Source organism: Harpia harpyja, chromosome Z (assembly GCF_026419915.1).
Source record: "Harpia harpyja isolate bHarHar1 chromosome Z, bHarHar1 primary haplotype, whole genome shotgun sequence".
Lineage (NCBI taxonomy): Eukaryota > Metazoa > Chordata > Aves > Accipitriformes > Accipitridae > Harpia > Harpia harpyja.
Genome location: NC_068969.1, coordinates 90,092,659 through 90,103,559, shown reverse-complemented (window position 1 = coordinate 90,103,559; position 10,901 = coordinate 90,092,659). Strand labels below are relative to the sequence as shown.

Genomic DNA, 10,901 nt, shown 5'->3' with positions numbered 1-10,901 from the left:
GGCAGGACCTGGTACAAGATGAGGAGCCACTGGGGACAGCTGTCCAACTTGGTGTTATAAATGTGCACTATGCCTGGAGATTTCATTACATTGGCCCATGGAAGGGGCAAAGTTTTCCAAACCCAGTCATCTTCTGCTGGATATTAGGCTTATATATACTTGCTCTGTCCCTCACAGATGTGGCAGATAACTGGTTACCATCCTCTTCAACACCATGCCTCCAAAGTCTTTGTCCATGTCTACTCACTCTTCTTTTTTTTTAGGACAAACAAAGCAAATTCTTCAGCTCAGTCTCCCAACCATGTTTTCCAGTCCTCTAGTCATTCTTGTATGGTCCTCCAGACTACTTCCAACTTCTGGCACAATACAAGGTGAGTGGTGGGGCTGCACAGAAAAAGGTTTCTGAAGGCCAGATGAATGCGCTGGCTGTTTAGATGAAGCTGTAAATAATTGGGAAAACCACTGCCATTCACTTGGTGAAATCAGCCTTTCCAGAATTTCTAGCACTCTTCCTACATGGAGACCAAGGTCTTTGGTTCTGCAGAAGTGTGAGGGCAGAGATGTATAAGTCATTCTTCCAACCCAAGGAAACCCAGGTCTCTTGTCCCCTTGATCATCAGCCAGACAAGCAGCTGCATTTTCAGCTGTGATTGCAATTATAAAGGGTGTTGAAGCCACCAGATTGGTGAGATCAGACTCTCTGCACGCCTTTGGTCTGTTTCTGCCTCAGCTCCCCGTAACAGTCCATGTCAGCCCAGTGCAGAAATCTCTTCTGCACCTGGGAGATATGCAGGTGCACTCCTCTGTGCCATTGCTCTGATTGTAATCCCCACTGATGTGGCCATGCTGGAAATAAAGGGGTCTCCCCTTTTTGCACTCCTGCTAATAGTGTTGCTGCCCAACAGGAAAGAGGAAATGGTATGCCAGTGCATAGCTACTGCATGACCGTTTCTGACCAGAAGCACCAATGAAAAGCAGAGAGAAAATTTAGTGCAGGGAAAATTTATTCTTGAATTGCGATTCTCGAGGTTGGAATTTGGTCAAAATACTTCCATGTGTGCTAAAAACCTTATGGAAACTTTAGCAGCCCAAAGAAGTTAAGATCTTGGATTTTCACCTCTTCTGGAATACTACAGCACAGTAAGACACTGGCCATGTACTGTTGAGCCTTCAAAGATTGGTTTTGGACATCAAAGCACTAAAGCATGTTGATTGACTTTAAATACATGAATAACCAACAGGAGAGCCAACACAGCTTCACTAAGGGCAAATCACACCTCACAGATTTGGTGGCCTCCTATGACATGGTTACAGCATTGGTGGATAAGGGAAGAGCGACTGACATCATCCACCTGGACTTGTGCAAAGCATTTGACACTGTCCCGCACTATGTCCTTGTCTCTAAAACAGAGAGGCATGGATGTGACAGGTAGACCACTCAGTGGATAAGGAACTGGCTGGCTGGTCATACTGAAAGAGTTGCGGTCAATGGCTCGATGTCTGGGTGGAGACCAGTGATGAGTGGTATACCTCAGAGGTCTGTACTGGGACCAGTCTTATTTAACATCTTTACTGAGGACATGGACAGTGGGATTGAATGCATCCTCAGCAAGTCTGCAGATACACCAAGCTGAGTGGTGTGGTTGATACTCTGGAGGGAAGGGATGCCATCCAGAGGGACCTGGACAGGCTTGAGAGGTGGGCCTGTGTGGACCTCATGAAGTTCAACAAGATGAAGAGCCCCTGGGTTGGGGCAATCCCATACATGAATACAGGCTGGGTGATGAGTGGATTGAGACTAGCCCTGCAGAGAAGGATGTGGGGGTGTTGGTGGATGAAAAGCCGAATATGAGCCAGCAATGTGCGCTCGCAGGCCAGAAAACCAATCGTGTCCTGGGCTGCATCAAAAGAAGCGCGGCCAGGAGGTCGAGGGAAGTGATTCTGCCCCTCTACTCCGCTCTCATGAGACCCCACCTGGAGTACTATGTTCAGCTCTGGGGCCCCCAGCATAAGAAAGAGATGGACCTGCTCGAGTTGGTCCAGAGGAGGGCCATGAAGATGATCAGAGGGGTGGAGCACCTCCCCTATGAGGAGAGGCTGAGAGACTTGAGGTTGTTTAGCCTAGAGAACAGAAGGCTCCAGGGGGACTTTATAGCGGCTTTCCAGTACTTAAAGGGCACCTACACAAAAGATGGGGAGGGACTCTATCAGGCAGTGTAGTGATAGGACAAGGGGTAACAGTTTTAAACTGAAAGAGGGTAGATTTGGATTAGATATTAAGAAGAAATTCTTTACTGTGAGGGTGGTGAGACACTGGAACAAGTTGCCCAGAGAAGTTGTGGATGCCCCTCCCTGGAAGTGTTTAAGGCCAGGTTGGATGGGGCTTTGAGCAACCTGGTCTAGTGGAAGGTGTCCCTGCCCATGGCAGGAGGGTTGGAACTAGATGATCTTTAAAGTCCCTTTCAACCCAATCCATGCTATGACTATGATTCTATGACTTGAAAATAGTAGGTGACTGACGTACTTATATTTGAAATCATGAAAGAGTCTTTTATTCAGCTGCTGGCAGCACTTGCTGCAGCTTCTTCAGCTGCATGTTCATGCACTAGCTGTAACTGCACTGCTGTAGCACAGATGGTGCAGTGCAGGCAGCATGGGAATCCTAATGATGAAAAGAAGGGATGGTCCAAGGAAAAGCATAGGATTTTCAGTGCAGGCCAGAAGATGAGAAGAGGAGTTGTGAGTGGAGAAAGAGAAAGTGAAGAGAAAAAATCTGATCCAGCTGCTTGTTAACTAAGCACATTCCTTCCTGCACAATAAAAGCTGTAGACGGACTTCAGAAGTAAAGAGGGCGTGAGAATATAATTATACATTAAATCATGAAGCAAGAAAACGGCATTGAAACACTGTTGGCATCACGCAGTTGAGCATTCAACAGCTGGAAATTCTGAAAAATGTTCAGGCAACTGTAGTTCTTGCATTTCTGCAACACTTGGGGGCCTGACTACAATGCTAACAACATAACTCTTCATGTTGATTTTGTGTGTGATATATCAGTGTGCTCAGCCACATTTTGGTTACTACTTCCCATTCTGAGGATCTAGGGTTGGGGACCTATATCTCTTCTTATTAATACTAGCATGAATTCCAAGTAACTGCATTGAACCCAAAGAGGCACCATCAGAGAAAAAAAAAAACAACCAGATGCAAGCATCAATGAAATGACGTCCTATTCTTACATAACCAGCAGAAACTTTAACTGGTGAGTAGCTGGCGAAAAAATACCACTGTGAAAGCCTAAAGTGAAGACTGCTATCTTCACTTTGCAGAAAATGATTTTTTACTCTAAATGAGCCTTGTAGATTCCAAAATATGCTTTGTAAAATCATTGCTAATTGTCAGATGATTGAGTCACTCCAACTGAAGCCAGTAAAAAATTGTGCCACTGCAGCTGTCAAGAGTTATGTTTTTTAAGGCTCTAGACTATTTTTAATGGCATGTAAAAGAATATAAACTATGTAATTATTCAAATGAGAAATGCACAATCTGAAATGTGCAGTGTTTTGAAAATAAGTGAGCATCCTGACACCTGTAATATTGCTGCAATTTGGCTGGCACTATGATTATGCCAACTATTAGTGCAGCTGTCACCCAAAATACTGAATACAAGCAGGGGGTAAATGATTCATTTAGGTGAGCAAACATACCAGGGCTCCTAAATGAATGACAATAGAAAGATTTTCCTTGGCTAATTGCTGTGGTGCCACACACACAGTTTGGCAGGAGGATGGTGCTGTGAAAGAGGAACGCATTTCTCAGTTTGGGGTCATGTTGTTCCCCGGATGTCTGACAAACATTTTAATTTCTCCTCCAGCTTGCAGAGTTAGGCCATGTGTATATGTGTGTAGACTTCCGTACCAACACCCACACCATTATCTGCTCATTAACACTGGCCTATGAGCATCTGGGACTAGATCATTAGCGGCTGGAGGTTAGCATGCACTCACTGAAGACACAGTGACATCCCAGCCGAGACTCCTGCCCTTATATTCCAGAATTTGTAGGCTGCTCTTTCAAGATTTCAAACCCAGGCATACTGTCTGTGTCCATGTCTGCATAACAAAAACTTTTTCCTTTCAAAGCAAAACAAATAAAAACTAAGTTGAACAAAATGACATGACTCATTAGTTAAAATCCCCCAAGAAAACACATTCTTTACCTAAATCAGTTGTGGCAGCTATTAATAATCCTGCCAGCTGTTACAGGAGGCCTCTTCAAGTGTACTGAGATCTCAACTTAAAGGTCTCCTGACAATGCATCCACTGCAGCATTTAAAAAATGAGCCTTACACTCAGTTAAGCCTTCTTAATCTTTATTTGTAATGACTAAAGTGATTTATCTAGGCTTCAACAGTTCATTAGTTTTAATGGTAAGTACTGGGAATTGGAATATTACCATAGCCAGGTGTCAGCAGCGTCTAGGGGAAAGGAAATACTTCCCTGAATGCAGGTCACAGGACAGTGAGGATACAGGCAAGGCTCACGTCACATTTTGTAGAAAGTTGTTTAAACATTTTTGCAGTGTTCCACCATCCCTTGAATAACTCCAAATATAGAGCCTTGGAAGAACTAGCTAACCTTGGTTTTTGCAGAAGGTCTGAGGAAGAACAAGCAGTAGCTACCCAAAGTGAGAATGACTACAAACTTAAAACCACATTCAGTTCTCATCCAACTCTGGCTGTGGCAAAATTCAACGTAAATGGGCATTTGAGGAAGCAAGGTGCAGATTTCAACCATCAGCCCAGTGGCAGGGTCTCTACAGGGAGCCACATGTACAGACATGTGGGAAAGCAGATAAAGCTGAAACTCATGGTCATCCTTCACATGTATTTCTCCATCAAGTCAAAACATACACAGAATAACTCAATCTGTAATAAACCCCAAATATTGCAAATTCACCAGAAGAGCTATCCTTCTTTAGATACCTCCAAAATTTGACACTGAAGACACGCAGTGGGTAAAGCTATTTTAAAGAACTTGTGATTTTCCTCCTGGAGCAATTTCTAAGTCGAGTCTTTGTTGTATAAAGATACATGTCTAAAATGAAGCATTTATATGGTAAAGCGGAACTACTGTGGCAAAACCCCCATACTTTTCAAAAACATCCCAACTACACTCTCCTTCTTGTAGGGTGCTTTAAACAAGCTCTAAAAAGCTGGATGGGGGCCTTGTCCACTCAATTATCTTATGCTCAACCAGAACAAACACAAGAAGCCCATCTCTAGTGCTTCCTGGTTATTATTTCCACATCACACTGACCTCCTTGGTAGAAAGCTTAATAACCGCTCATGGTCAAATAACCCACCCAGCCAGAAGCTCTGCTTTCCCACAGCAATCACAACCCCAAACCCCCAACCTCTTGGTTGACACAGATCAGAAAATCTCTCAGAAAAATCTTCAAACAGAAAACACACCTCAGAAACACCTCAGTGGTGCTTTCCCTGCCACTGCCTTTGTGGCGGATCAGTGCACCTACATCACACTGAGCAATTGTCTACAAATAGACAGATGGTCCTATCCAGACCTGCCTCTGAGAAAAAGTTCAGGAACACCAGGACTTTGCACAATGTCACACAAGGGAGAATCGCTCTTTATAAAGCATGTGACGATGTTTCAAAAAGCTGAAATGGTCCAGCGCTGTGCCGCTTACTTGTGCATTGTGCATTGTATCACTTTTTTTTTTTAACCTATTGTTTCTCTGTTATGCTGCGTAGAGAAATGCTGGACTTGCTGGGCTGGAGGAGGGTGTTGGCCTATGGCACCTGTTGCCATGGTGACACCAACTGCTTCAGGCAAGGTTTGATGGATTTTGTTCCAGCCTTTCCACTCTGTAGGCTGGCATTTACACTAAAGAATAGCCACTTCTGTACTTTCCAAAACTCCTGTTTAATATTTACCATTCAGACTCATCATGTGCTTGCTGTTCTTCTTGCAGTTTAAACTCTTCTGGGTCATGAATCCTGACTTCAAAGATAGCTGGTGAAGGGTAGGCCAGAGAGCAGATTGTTTCTTGCCGTTAAGTCTTAAACTGCCCACTCTCCTTGGGCTTTTTGTTGGTTTTCTTGCTACCGTTAGTTCAAAACTTCTTTGTGCTTGCCTCAGTACGTCTATGGCCTCCATCCCTGTAGTATCCAACTGCCAATCAATTCTTCACTGCACCTTCTGTGATAATCACAGAACTGCAGAGTGGTTGAGGTTGGAAGGGACCTCTGGAGGTCATCTTGTCCAATCCCCTGCTCAGGCAGGGCCACCTAGAGCAGGTTGCCCAGGACTGTGTCTAGACAGTTTTTGTATATCTCTAAAGACGGAGTGAAAACAAGTATTATTATTCCCATTGTGCAGGTAAAGAATCAAGCAGAAAGATTAGGGGTTTGCCGAGGAAGTTAAGGAACTGCAACTATAATTTTGATTCACACTAAGCCTTACTTAAAAATGTAGAGACTATTCCTGCCCAGTGGTGGTACAGGCTGAATAAAGAATATAAAAGGCTGAAAAAACAAATCCAGTGAGCAGTGTGATGGTGGTAACTCAAGTATCGCAGTTTTATTTAATCAGCACTTTGATTTTTTTTTTCCCATGGGTAAAAAGTAGCTAAATGACAAAAACTGGTGAACTAAAGAAAAAAATTAGCCAGGGGAAACAAAAAGGAGGAAGAAAGTGAAGGACTGAAGGGGGAAAATGTTGAAGATGAACAGATGTTAGCGCAAAACTCAAGGCGCTACAAAATCTAGCCTGACCACCTGTGCAGAGTTTTTAAGCTCACAAAGCCCAACAGCTGAGGTTTGGCCAAAGCATACTGTCTGCAGTAGCAACCTGGCTTGACCTAAGACTGCTAAGATAAGGCCAGTCCACCGTTGTCCTTGGTTAGAAAAGGGAGGGAAGACAAAGAGAGAGCAGAGGGAGGCTGAGGAGCAAGGGCTGTAAGGCATTTACAACAGAAGGGCAGGGAATGGCAGATTAAGAGTCAGCTCTTCGGGGGATGAGGCACTCCGGCCTACAAACTGGCTGAGGCTACTGCTACGCCAGCTCCCTTGGTGGGTTGTGCCAGCTCCTCCCGGCATTTCTTTCTCAGGGTCACTGCTGAGACTCCACTCATTCATTCTTGGGATCATTTCTGATCCTAAATGTTCAAAAAAGTCGTGTAGATGTATTTTTAAACTAGTATCTGTGGATCTCGTTTCCTTTTGTGGCTGTCTGGCCTCTGGTCATGTTGTCCTCCTGTGATGGATTCCCTCCTCCTCCTGCTCCTCCCGTGCTGTAGGGTACCACGCATCAGCTGCCACCTCCTTCGCGGAACATCCCAATTCTCTGCCTTTCTCGGAACTCCTGAGCCCGCGGCAAGGCCGCGCGGCGGCAGGCAGGCGGGGAAGTGGTGGAGGTGGTGGTGGTGGTGGAGGAGGAGGAGGAGGAGGAGGAGGAGGCGGAGAAAGAGTTTCAAGCTCAAACGCGAGGCGCGGTCCCCGCTAGGCGGCGGCCCCGGGCTGGGCGGGCCGCTCTCCTGCCTCGGGGAGGGCGCCGCGCCGCGCCGCGGCCGCTGGCCGGACGGGACGAGACGAAGCAAGATGGCGGCGGGCCCGGTGGGGAGGTAAAGGTGGCCCGTGGCGGGCGGGGCCGGGGCCGGGGCTCCGAAGCGGGGGCTAAGGCGGGCGGCTGGCTCGGGGCGGCGGGGAAGTGTTGCTGGGCCCGACCCGCTGCCCGGCCTCCCCGGCACAGAGCCGCGTGTGCGCGCAGGAAGGGCCCCGCCGGCGGAGTGGCCAGGCCGTAACCCTCGTTTTTCCTCCTGCCTTAACCAAGCAGCTTGAGGAGCAGGAGAAGAGGCAGCGTGTGCCCTGTTTGCAGTGCTGAAGTAACACCGAGACGCCTCACGGGAAACGGATGAGAGCGGATGGTGCCCTGCTACAGTGTAGGGCTGTACCAATATCAATGCTACCTAGGCCACAGAAACTGGCACGCAGGTATGTTCATCAACAGAGAGGTATTGCCGGGTCGAAATAAGAGACAGACGAAAAACATTTGTAAGGCAGCAACTGGATGAGAAAAAAAATCCCACATTCAGTGGTCACAGAGATATGCAGCACTTACAAAAAGTCCAGAGAGAACAAAATCTGTTGGTATGCACATTTAAATACATCTTGTTCATAACAGGATGCTATGTTTGACGTCTCTTCCTGCAGCTATGGATTTGTTATCAACTGGGTGAAAGCTCCTGTCAGATACGCTTCATACAACCAGTTGCAGCAGCAAAGGCTCTATTTTTTCTAGAACAGAAACTCCACTTTAATCTATGATATGTTTTGTAAAAATATTTCATATGTATACAATAGTTCAGTGCCCCTCTTAGCGTAGGTGTTTAATCCAGTGGCTTTCACACAGTGATGAATGCGCTCCCTGTTTTTACTTGCCTGCTGTGTTGTTCAGCACTGAAGATATGAATGTACCTGCTTTTCTTAGTGTAAGTTTCAGAAAAACGTTTGGCAAGTTGGTGCTTTGCAAAATTCACTATTAGGACCACAGAAAATAGTTTGTTTATATAAACTGATGAATGTAATGTTATTCTCAACAGCTTTAAGATTATATATATTCACTAGCAATATTTATATATACACACAGTAAACTGCCAGAACTTTTGGCTTTGGATGCATAGAAAAGCAACTTTGTCTAAGTGATCAATATTAAGAATCGTAAGTTGGAAGAGACAACAGGAGGGTTGGAGGACTGAGAAGGTAAGACAGTTAAACTTTATGCTGTATCTTACTGGTTGTAGCCTCCAAAATTATAATAGTGCAATGGCAACTCCTGTTCCCCTCCTGACATGAGGGAAGGCAGTACTGCATTTGCACATAAGGCTTGCACACCATTGGTGGCTTTCACCTAACTCATTTGTACTTAAAACTTTCTAAGAGGTCACTAAGGTAGGGGATGAAAAGCCCTGTTTAGCTCAGTACAAGTCTTCCTACTCAATAAAGGCACACAATTGCTTGATGAGGATTAGTCAGACCTTATTTTCAGTTGTTTTGTTAACAGTGCTGTGTGTATTAATGGCACCGCTTTTTCCACATTCTAGGCAGCATCAAGAGACAATGGGATTTGTCATGCCAATGCTAAACCGAGACTAAGCTTCAACCCTTTATATGGATGGAACTGTTTGTTGAAAAAGGAAGCTGCAATACTGAAAGCAGTCAGTGCTTGACTGCATGAGACCATGCCTCTCACAGAAGGCAAATGATGTCTTACTTCAAAAACTTTATGAAATGCAAACTTAGTTAAACCCTTTCACTCAGTTAAATCCTTTCAAGTGTCTTCTCCAAGGCAACAATAAACCAGTGATTGACTTTTCTTAGAGCTGTTACTTGAATAATTGAGGAGGGAAAGCTAAGGTTCCTACTAAGGTATGTACAAGATGTCTTGCTCTCCCTTCAGATTAAGATTTTTAGTTTGATTTACTATGAAGACCACAGGGGTCAACTTAAGAAAAAAAAAAAAGGGCAAAAACCTTCTTTTAGCATAGTGGATTTTTTTTCCTCGTAGTAGCCGAAGTGCCTTTTTAGATACCTGGTGAACTAAAACTTGATATGTAGCTGTTTCATAGAGAACAATTTTTTTATTCACAGCTAGAAATAGGTAGCCTCTGAAAACGTGAAGTTGTCAATATAAAAGAATGCAACAGCAAAGTAAGCCAATAATTCATAACTATCACTAAAACAGTAGAAAAATTGCTTACAAAGGCAAACAGTGAACTGATTTTAATTAAATTAAGCAATACTGCTGCAGGCATTCAGAGTGCTCACAACTGTATCTTCAACTCTATATTGCTGTAGTAAGGTGTGCTTCAGGTTGTTAAACTTGTGTGCTTTAATAATTTAAATAACATAGATTGAATATTTTGCTTTATATTGTATGCATCTGTATTGGGTTTGCATGGCAAGGTTTTGGTAGCAGGGAGGCTACACGGGTGGCTTCTGTGAGAAGCTGCTAGAAGCTTCCCCCATGTCCGACAGAGCCAATGCCAGCTGGCTCCAAGACAGACCCGCCGCTGGCCAAGGCCAAGCCCATCAGCGACGGTGGTAGGGCCTCTGGGATAACGTATTTTAAGGGGAAGAAAACCTGCATGACTGCAGCTGAAGAGAGGAGTGAGAATATGTGAGAGAAACAACCCTGCAGACACCCAGGTCGGTGAAGGAAGGGGAAGAAGTGCTCCAGGCGCCAGAGCAGAGATTCCCCTGCAGCCTGTGGGAAAGACCATGGTGAGGCAGGCTGCCCCCTGCAGCCCATGGAGGTCCACGGTGGAGCAGATATCCACCTGCAGCCTGTGGAGGACCCCACGCTGGAGCAGGTTGATGCCCAAAGGAGGCTGTGACCCCACGGGAAGCCCGTGCTGGAGCAGGCTCCTGGCAGGACCTGTGGACCCGTGGAGAGAGGAGTCCACATTGGAGCAGGTTTGCTGGCAGGACTTGTGACCTGTGAGGGACCCACACTGGAGCAATCTGTGCCTGAAGGACTGCAGGCCACGGAAGGGACCCATGCTGGAGCAGTTTATGAAGAACTGCAGCCCATGGGAAGGACTTGCGTTGGAGAAGTTTGTGGAGAACTGTCTGTCTCCCATGGGAGGGACCCCATGCTGGAGCAGGGGAAGAGTGTGAGGAGTCCTCCCCCTGAGGAGGAACGAGCAGCAGAGACAATGTGTGACAAACTGACTGCAATCCCCTTTCCCCATCCCCCTGTGCTGCTCAGGGGGAGAAGGTAGAGAAAATCAGGAGTAAAGTTGAGCCCGGGAAGAAGGGAAGGTGTTTTAAGATTTGGTTTTTATTTCTCATTACCCTACTCTAATTTGATCGGTAATAA

At 45.6% G+C, this 10,901-nt stretch overlaps 1 long non-coding RNA gene and 1 other non-coding gene across 4 annotated transcripts in view; both read left to right on the top strand.

Moving 5' to 3' along the window:
• Nucleotides 1-7,520: 7,520 nt before the first annotated feature.
• LOC128136834 (uncharacterized) overlaps nt 7,521-10,901 on the top strand; it is a 7,433-nt gene continuing 4,052 nt past the window's right edge. Inside the window, exons 1-4 of one of the 3 annotated variants that reach the window (XR_008233490.1) lie at nt 7,521-7,644; nt 7,857-8,350; nt 9,128-10,228; nt 10,327-10,838. This is a non-coding gene — a long non-coding RNA (uncharacterized LOC128136834). Of the gene's footprint in view, nt 7,645-7,856; nt 8,351-9,127; nt 10,229-10,326; nt 10,839-10,901 lie in introns of those variants that run through there. The other 2 variants (XR_008233489.1, XR_008233491.1) reach the window with 2 other exon arrangements.
• LOC128137932 (small nucleolar RNA SNORA47) lies at nt 8,768-8,896 on the top strand. The gene has a single exon (XR_008233918.1). It is a non-coding gene; the product is annotated as a small nucleolar RNA SNORA47 (small nucleolar RNA).